We start from the raw sequence: 9,124 nt of genomic DNA on the forward strand, positions 1-9,124 counted from the left end.
ACCGGTGAGAAATGAGGGTGTATGCATACCAAAATCGCTGCCTCTCAGTGATCTGTTTTCTATAGCCTACAACTCTGTCGCCCTATAGCGCGGCTGAAAAGGGCAATCGTATTGAATTTTTTTTCCAGGCGGACGGTATAAAAGACGGGTTCAGGCACGTTTTCTGTGCCATTAGCTTAATTCCAGTCCGAGATGCTCGACCTTTTCAACGGCCTGACATGACCGGTCAAGGTCCCTCGACTTGTAACTTCGACTTGTAACTTGTGTGTATGTCTTCATGGGGTTGCCTTGATTGTGGATGTTTGTTCTACGTTATTTGACCCATGGAGAGTGTGTGTGGTGTGATTTGTTAATTGTCCTGATGTTGTAACCTATCTGTGACCTCTAACTACAAATATGAAGCCTAAAATCTCATTATGCCGTAATACCGTAAATGCGTGAGTAATGTCTGAAATTAATAGCCTATAACAAAGCTTCGTTTACGATTATTAACATGTAATACACCTGAGGCTATTTAACACACAAAAAAAACGTATAGGCCTGTATAAAAACATACAAGATTTATGGGGAGAAATTGGTCCTGTACTGCAACGTCAGCATCGTGGGTTCGATTCCCACTGGGGCCGCCCATACCAAAATGTTTCTAAGCACTATTGTAAGACACTTTAGATAAAGTTACTGAAGTGTATTTTTAAGTATATACACTGAGTGTACAAAACATTAGGAACACCTTCCTAATGTTGTATTGCACACCCTTTTCCCCTCAGAACAGCCTCAATTTGTTGGGGCATAGAATCTACAACATGTCGAAAGCGTTCCACAGGGATTCTGGCCCATGTTGACTCAATTCTTCCCACACCGTTCTTGATACACACGGGAAACTGTTGAGCGTGAAAAACCTAGCACCAGTTGCAGTTCTTGACACACTCAAACCGGTGCGTCTGGCACCTAATACCATACATACCCCGTTCAAAGGCACTTGAAACTTTGTTCTTGCCCATTTACCCACTGAATGGCACGCATACACATTCCATGTCTCAAGGCTTAAAAAACCTTCTTTAACCTGTCTCCTCCCCTTCATCTACACTGACTGAAGTGAATTTAACAAGTGACATCAATAATGGATCATAGCTTTCACCTGGATTCACCTGGTCAGTTTATGTCATGGAAAAAGTAGGTGTTCCTAATGTTTTGTACACAATATATTTAGCATTAAATAGTTTTTTATTACTTTTGGTCAAATGATACATAGTACAGCTAGTAGCCTAGCTTTAAATTGTGTTTTTAAAATTCAATATTTATCTCAATGTGTCATCCTCTCAGTACAGGCGTTAGCCTACCAAATATATATCCGAGCATTTTAGCGTACCAAATATATCCACTATAAATTAGGCTTTTTTTGTTTTTGCATCTTTGGTAAGTGAACATAGGTGGGGTGTGAGGACTGCATGTTTCTGGCGGTACGGTCAAGTCTCTGGATTTTTCTGCTGTTTGCGAGCAATTATAAATATTTAAACACCCAATGACATGTTTACTTGTTAGTTCGTGTCTGGCAACGAAAAGGGTCATGACCCTACTTGAGACAGGGATGGACACTTTAAAAGAGAGGGAGGAGAAGAGGTGCAGCAGAGACCCCCTCAGCGCTGTGGTATGGGTTATGGACCACTGGCTGTATTGGCACCAAACTAGGCTATTATGCAGGTGCCATGGGCATGGCACACGGACAGACATTTGCTCTCGGGTCAACGAATCCTTCATTCAGATATGATGCGAGGAGTGATGAAGGATTGGATCGAACTTTGTATTTTTGTAAAACGATTTAGCCTATGCCTATAAACAATATGTTTTTAACTTTTAAGTTTAAATTGATTTAGTAGTATATAGTATTTTGACTTTTCGTGTAATTTGGTATCCTTCAAAAATCATTGTGTAGGCTAGGGGCTAGAAATAAACCATTATTTCTTAAGCCTACATTTCCCAATAGGGGTCTTTACGACGTGATATTGTCATATCTTAAACAATATCTCCGTCTTCAATTCAGACAGCCTCATGTTGGCAAGCACCTGCTTGATAGTTTTGTGTCTATATGCCTAAGGCCGTTTTAATAGGCTGAGAAAAGTGCGATCAAACTTGCAATTAGCTCTATAGGCCAATTGGTTTAACCATAAAATTACTCAAAACATTATGCTTTGTGTAATTCAGTGGGTTTATATACAGCTTTCTGTGTCGCTGCATGCCTGGAGGAGTCCCCACCCCCTGGGCTGTTTTGGAACTGTGCAGTGTCTTTCCAGCATTCCTCCTTCTCATTCTGATTTATGGCAAGTTTTGCTCTCATGTCCCTCAAAAATGCGGAACTCTTCCACAAGACATGGAATGGTTTTGGAATAGGCCAGGCTATGTGGGAGGATATATAGGCCTACAGCTGCAGCAAATGGCTTCCTAATTTACACAGCCTTTTTGTGTTAACTTTATCAAATGAGCAAGTTATTAGAATTGTTTTTTTTCTATAAATAGTTTACCATTTATATTTTACATTGGTAGCTTAGCTGATTCCATCTCTATTGGGAGTTCGCCGATGGTTTCATTGTGCAGGAGAGAGAGTATTATGTGCATCATGGCGGTAGTATAGGAGCCCAGGGTTGAAAGAGAGGTCGTCTGGCTATTGAACAAAAAGGGAGGCACTCTCAATGGTGATGTGTTATAAATCTAGCCGCTTCCTTATTCAAACTCCGAAGCACAGCAGATGTTCCCCTCTCCCCGGATGCGTACGCGCGCGTGCGTGTGTGTGTGTTTATTTGTATGTGTGTGTGCTTGTGCGTGCGTGTGTCCTTTCGGACCTCTCCCTGCAACCCATCACACGTGATATGATGAAAAATTATTATTTAGCCTACATGAAACAAAACTATTTGTATATTATCATGTGTTATCCGATGTACTTCACAGTGTAAGGAATAATTTTTGCGAAAGGTGGCTAGTATTTTCATGTAGGTCTACAAGTCCCCTCACAAATCACATACACACTCTTAAGGAAGTTTTGCAAGTCAAATAATCTGGTGGCTGTGTCAACATGTTCTCTCAGAAATTATGTGGTCTAAGAGAATGACAGATTTATATTACGTGCTACTTTCAAGTTTACAAAATTGTAAGTTATTCGCCAAAAGCCCGTTTTAAGTCATGTGATGGATGACAAATAGGATACTATTGCAGAACAAACTACTTGGCCTATCTTCAATATCTTTCCATGTCAGTTGTCCTTAAGATTATATTCCTGTAGGCTAGTTAAACACTTTGGTGGAATTTTATTTAGGTCCATTTGTTAATTGTTTTATTTTGAGGACTCAATGGAATGCCAAACATAAGGAAATTCAGTCGCATGGTAGCCGCTGGTCGTTGGTATTCCCTCAATGGATCCTCTGTCCACATGTGTCTAACTCACACTTTACACTACAACTTTGCTTGTGGGTAGGTTTATGGGTATACCATTATATTCAAAAAATGATTGTTTACATGAGGGTGGAGGTTGTGCTTCCTGAACCTTAATTCCAATTTAATACGGCTTATTAGGAGGATCCACAGTTATGCCTTGGCAAATAAAGTCTTGTTTGACTCTCCCTCCAGGCCCATTGGTGGAGAATAATACCCAGTCCCATCTAGTCCAATGGACAAAACATTTGACTATTTGAGGAGGAGGAGAATATCAAATAGGAAATCTCTATGTGAATGAGCAATACAGTGAGGTCAGTCAGCCTATTCATCCTATCCCGTCATAGATGCAGTGTGAAACATGTCAAAGGAAAATGTCACTCATAAGATATTTCTACTTCAGATATATGGGTGTCAACAGTAATCAACAGTAGGCCCGTGCTCTGATACATAAAGCTTTCCCCACACAAACAGTCATGACTGTTTCATCACCAGTGATTATTCTGTCTTGTCAAGACATTGAATGAAGATGGTGTGTGTTCAAGGCTCCAGCAGTTACTATGACCTCATCATTAGATGGGACAGTAGGGCTAGCAGGTTATGCTAATGTCTATCAACTAAGTTTATCTGGGTAACACACACACACACACACACATTCACACACAGTGGTGGAAAAAGTGCCCAATTTTCATACTTAAGTAAAAGTAAAGATACCTTAAAATAAAATGACTCAAGTAAAAGTGAAAGTCACCCAGTAAAATACTATTTGAGTAAAAGTCTAAAAGTATTTGTTTTTAAATGTACTTAAGTATCAAAAGTAAAAGTATGAATAATTTAACATTTCATATATTAAGAAAACCAGACAACACGATTTTCTTGTTTTTTAAATTTACAGATAGCCATGGGCACTGTTCAACACTCAGACAAAATTCACAAACGAAGCATTTGTGTTTAGTGAGTAGGGATGACAGTAGGGATGACCAGCGAGGTTCTCTTGATAAGTGCATAAATTAGACAATTTTCCTGTCCTGCTAAGCATTCCAAATGTAATGAGTACTTTTGGGTTTCAGGGAAAATGTAAGGAGTAAAGACTACATTATTTTAAATGTAAAAGTAAAAGTTGCTAAAAATATAAATAGTCACGTAAAGTACAGATATCCCAAAAAACGACTTAAGTTGTACTTAAAAGTATTTTTTCTTAATAAGTACTTTACACCACTGTACACATATACAATGATAGCTTATATTTGTCTATAGTCTAATAGTCCTCTAATTAACTTGCAACAAATGGTCATAATATTCCTTCATATCAAACACAAATATAACAATTTAGGACATATTTAGGTCATATACTGGTATAGGACAATGTAGGACCTTTTAGCTATCACAATAAACTCTAAACCTATAGTCGGGACATGAGATAATAGTCATGTAATAACTGTTAATGAGGCCATTTATAATGCTTATCTAGGTTAAGTGTGGATAATACCTTGTCAAATTAAAACAGTCCCACTTTTCCACCTGTATAAAAGTCCTGATATGTTGTGAAGATAATTGTGGGTGAAGATTTCAAATTACCTAAACGCCCAATTTAAATTAGATAACTAATTAGCCTACATACATTTTGTATTATAATTTAAAACCTGTGTTGTCTTGAAACAAGGATTTGCCATCCTGCGAAACGGTCTATAACGTTATTATTGGTCCAACACAAAAATTGGTCTCCTCAACCGTCCGCCAACTCAAACTTTTTTATTTTACTCGCTGTTGTTTACAGCAATAGAATGCGATGGAGTCATAAATCTTACCCTGACTGCACCGAGACAGCGCCATTTGTATGCATGGTTCTATGCATGGTCTCCCCAGCTCGCCTCATGCCTGCTCTTACCCTCAGGTCAGTCTGTACCCTATATAGACTATCATACCATTTGACCCCAAGGAGAGTGACTGCGTTTGCCTGGGGCTGAATCAGAACGTTTTATTGATTGTTTGTATAGTTCATAAGTCACTATCTGCCTGATAAATTCACTAAAGAAATTAATAATAAACTTATTGTAACATGTGAGTATTTTGTCTTATTGACTACATGCCTATAGTTACCAGCAGCACACAGCCAGTTTGACTTATTTGATTCAAATCTTCTTCAATATTTAATTGCAGTTTTTTTCTAATTCCTTTTTTATTGATATTTCTTCTCGATGTCCCCTAGACCAGCTCAAAGGCAGGACTAGACATTATAATGGTTTGACAGGGTGAGCTAACGGCAGGCGCGAGTGATGGGAGAGAGGAGAGTAAAAAATGATTTATTGTCGCCATCCCAGTTCACACAGAGTTCACGAGGAGCTGCAGCCTGCTTGTGCATGAAAGGACAGGAAAGGCTTGAGCTAGTTTAGCTCTCTGAAGAAAGAGAAAAACAAAATAGAAAATATCTTTGCAAATTATTACAATTCAAATGTTAGTGTAATGGGGTCATACTCTATAAGTAATAATAATACTATGAATAATAATACATTTATAGTTTTTTGTCAGTGTGGTCAAGCAGACTTGAAAGTGATATGGCAGAGTAGTTTTGCTCCTGAATGAAGAGATTGCGGGTTCAATAATTGAACAATATTTGCATGATTTCTTTAAAAAATCCAAGTGTTCACTTTAACAATATGATATATTTATAAACTTTTGCAAAATGTCCAAAGGCTTTGAGAAGGCACAGTTTTGCATAGAATTATAATAATTTGACATTTGAGTTCTGATAAGCTCAATGTTAGGCAAAATGCCAAGAAAATGACTTTGTTTAGGCTTGTCTTTTATGGTGTCCATGGCACATCAGTTATGAAGATTATTTAACATTATTATTTAACATTATTTAACAGCAATTTAAAATTGCTGTCAAACTTGGGAAATTGCTGTCAAACTTGCCTCTCTTTTGTCTAGGCAGAAAATACTTGTGGGAAATGTATGCATGTGCAGGGCAATAGCAAGTGCAATATCATTTCAATTTAAAATTAAGAAGTGTTTTAGTTGTGTGATTAGCATATGTAAAGACTTTTTAGAATTCATTTGCATATTGCTTCTGCACACTTCTCCATTTAACTATTTAGCCTATACCTGTCATTTAATTTGGTGCAATGTAGGCCTGCCTATTGTCAGGGCTGTTGTCATTGTTTGACGAACTTGCTGGTATTGCTTTCCTAGTTTAAATAAACCTGCCCAGCTTGTACTTACTCACCTGCTCTATCTTGGCAACTTGACAAAACTTTAGAAATCCAAATTAGGTCTACTGATTACAACAATAATACAAATCACAGCAAAATATGTACAGTAGAAGTCAGAAGTTTAAATACACTTAGGCTAATTGACATCATTTGAGTCAATTGGAGGTGTACCTGTAAATGTATTTCAAGGCCTACTTTCAAACTCAGTGCCACTTTGCTTGACATCATGGGGAAATCAAAATAAATCAGCCAAGACCTCCCAAAAAATTGTAGACCTCCACAAGTCTGGTTCATCCCTGAGAGCAGCAAAGCACCCCCACAACATGATGCTGCCACCCCCGTGCTTCACGGTTGGGATGTTGTTCTTCGGCTTGCAAGCCTTCCCTTTTTTCCTCCAAACATAATGATGGTCATTATGGACAAACAGTTCTATTTTTGTTTCATCGGACCAGAGGACATTTCTCGAAAAAGTACAATCTTTGTCCCCATGTAAGTTGCAAACCAAGCAGTGGCTTCTTCCTTGCTGAGCGGGCTTTCAGGTTATATCGATATAGGACTTGATTTACTGTGGATTTAGATACTTTTGTACCTGTTTCCTCCAGCATCTTCACAAGGTCCTTTGCTGTTGTTCTGGGATTGATTTGCACTTTTCGCACCAAAGTAAGTTAATCTCTAGGAGACAGAACGCATTTCCTTCCTGAGCGGTATGACGGCTGCGTGGTCCCATGGTGTTTATACTTGCATACTATTGTTTGTACAGATGAATGTGGTACCTTCCAGCATTTGGAAATTGCTCCCAAGGATGAACCAAACTTGTGGAGGTCTACAATTGTCTTTCTAAGGTCTTGGCTGATTTATTTGAATTTTTCCATGATGTTAAGCAAAAAGAAACTGAGTTTGAAAGTAGGCCTTGAAATACATCCACAGATACACCTTCAATTGTCTCAAATTATGTCAATTACCCTATCAGAAACTTCTAAAGCCATGACATAATCTTCTGGAATTTTCCAAGCTGTATAAAGGCACAGTCAACTTAGTGTATGTAAACTTCTGACCCACTGGAATTGTGATACAGTGAATTATAAGTGAAATAATCTGTCTGTAAAAAAATACTTGTTTCATGCACAAAGTAGATGTCCTAACTGACTTGCCAAAACTCTAGTTTGTTAACAAGAAATTTGTGGAGTGGTTGAAAAACGAGTTTTAATGACTCCAACCTAAGTGTATGTAAACTTCCGACTTCAACTGTAGCCGAGTCTTATTTTCTATATTAATGACTGTCATTGCCTCTTTATGACTGTATGAGTACCTCTATGGGTAAAGGAATATTTCCTTCTGTTTATATTGTGTTTTATTACATTTGCATTATTGTAATGGGGCAGATGTTTGACTATGTATGACTGATGTCTCAGGCCATTACTAAACTAAATATTGTAGAGGGATATCTGTAAACACACCATTCAACCATATTGTGTTTATTTTTCTGGCAAATGTGAAATAAATGCAATTTAAGTTTTTCAAGGTCTATGGTTATGCAAAGACAGAAAACATCCGTGAGTAGAATTGAATAATAATAATTGTTGCACTTTATATCAACAAAACATCCTTCAAACCACTTTAGGGACTAAGAGAGTATCCCATTCTCTTCAGTGTGGAGGCGCCATACATTCTCTTCAGTGTGGAGGCTACAGACATTCTCTTCAGTGTGGAGGCTACATACAGTCTCTTCAGTGTGGAGGCTCCATACATTCTCTTCAGTGTGGAGGCTCCATACATTCTCTTCAGTGTGGAGGCTACAGACATTCTCTTCAGTGTGGAGGCTACAGACATTCTCTTCAGTGTGGAGGCTCCATACATGTGGAGGCTCATTCTCTTCTTCAGACATTCTCTTCAGTGTGGAGGCTACAGACATTCTCTTGTGGAGGCTCCATACATTCTCTTCAGTGTGGAGGCTACAGACATTCTCTTCAGTGTGGAGGCTACAGGCATTCTCTTCAGTGTGGAGGATACAGACATTCTCTTCAGTGTGGAGGATACAGTCATTCTCTTCAGTGTGGAGGATACAGACATTCTCTTCAGTGTGGAGGATACAGGCATTCTCTTAAGTGTGGAGGCTCCATACACTCTCTTCAGTGTGGAGGATACAGACATTCTCTTCAGTGTGGAGGCTACAGACATTCTCTTCAGTGTGGAGGCTACAGACATTCTCTTCAGTGTGGAGGCTACAGGCGTTCTCTTTAGTGTGGAGGCTACAGACATTCTCTTCAGTGTGGAGGCTCCATACATTCTTTTCAGTGTGGAGGCTACAGACATTCTCTTCAGTGTGGAGGCTACAGACATTCTCTTCAGTGTGGAGGCTACAGACATTCTCTTCAGTGTGGAGGCTACAGACATTCTCTTCAGTGTGGAGGATACAGACATTCTCTTCAGTGTGGAGGCTACAGACATTCTATTCAGTGTGGAAGCTCCATACATTCTCTTCAGTGTGG

This window comes from Oncorhynchus keta, chromosome 21 (genome assembly GCF_023373465.1).
Source record: "Oncorhynchus keta strain PuntledgeMale-10-30-2019 chromosome 21, Oket_V2, whole genome shotgun sequence".
NCBI lineage: Eukaryota > Metazoa > Chordata > Actinopteri > Salmoniformes > Salmonidae > Oncorhynchus > Oncorhynchus keta.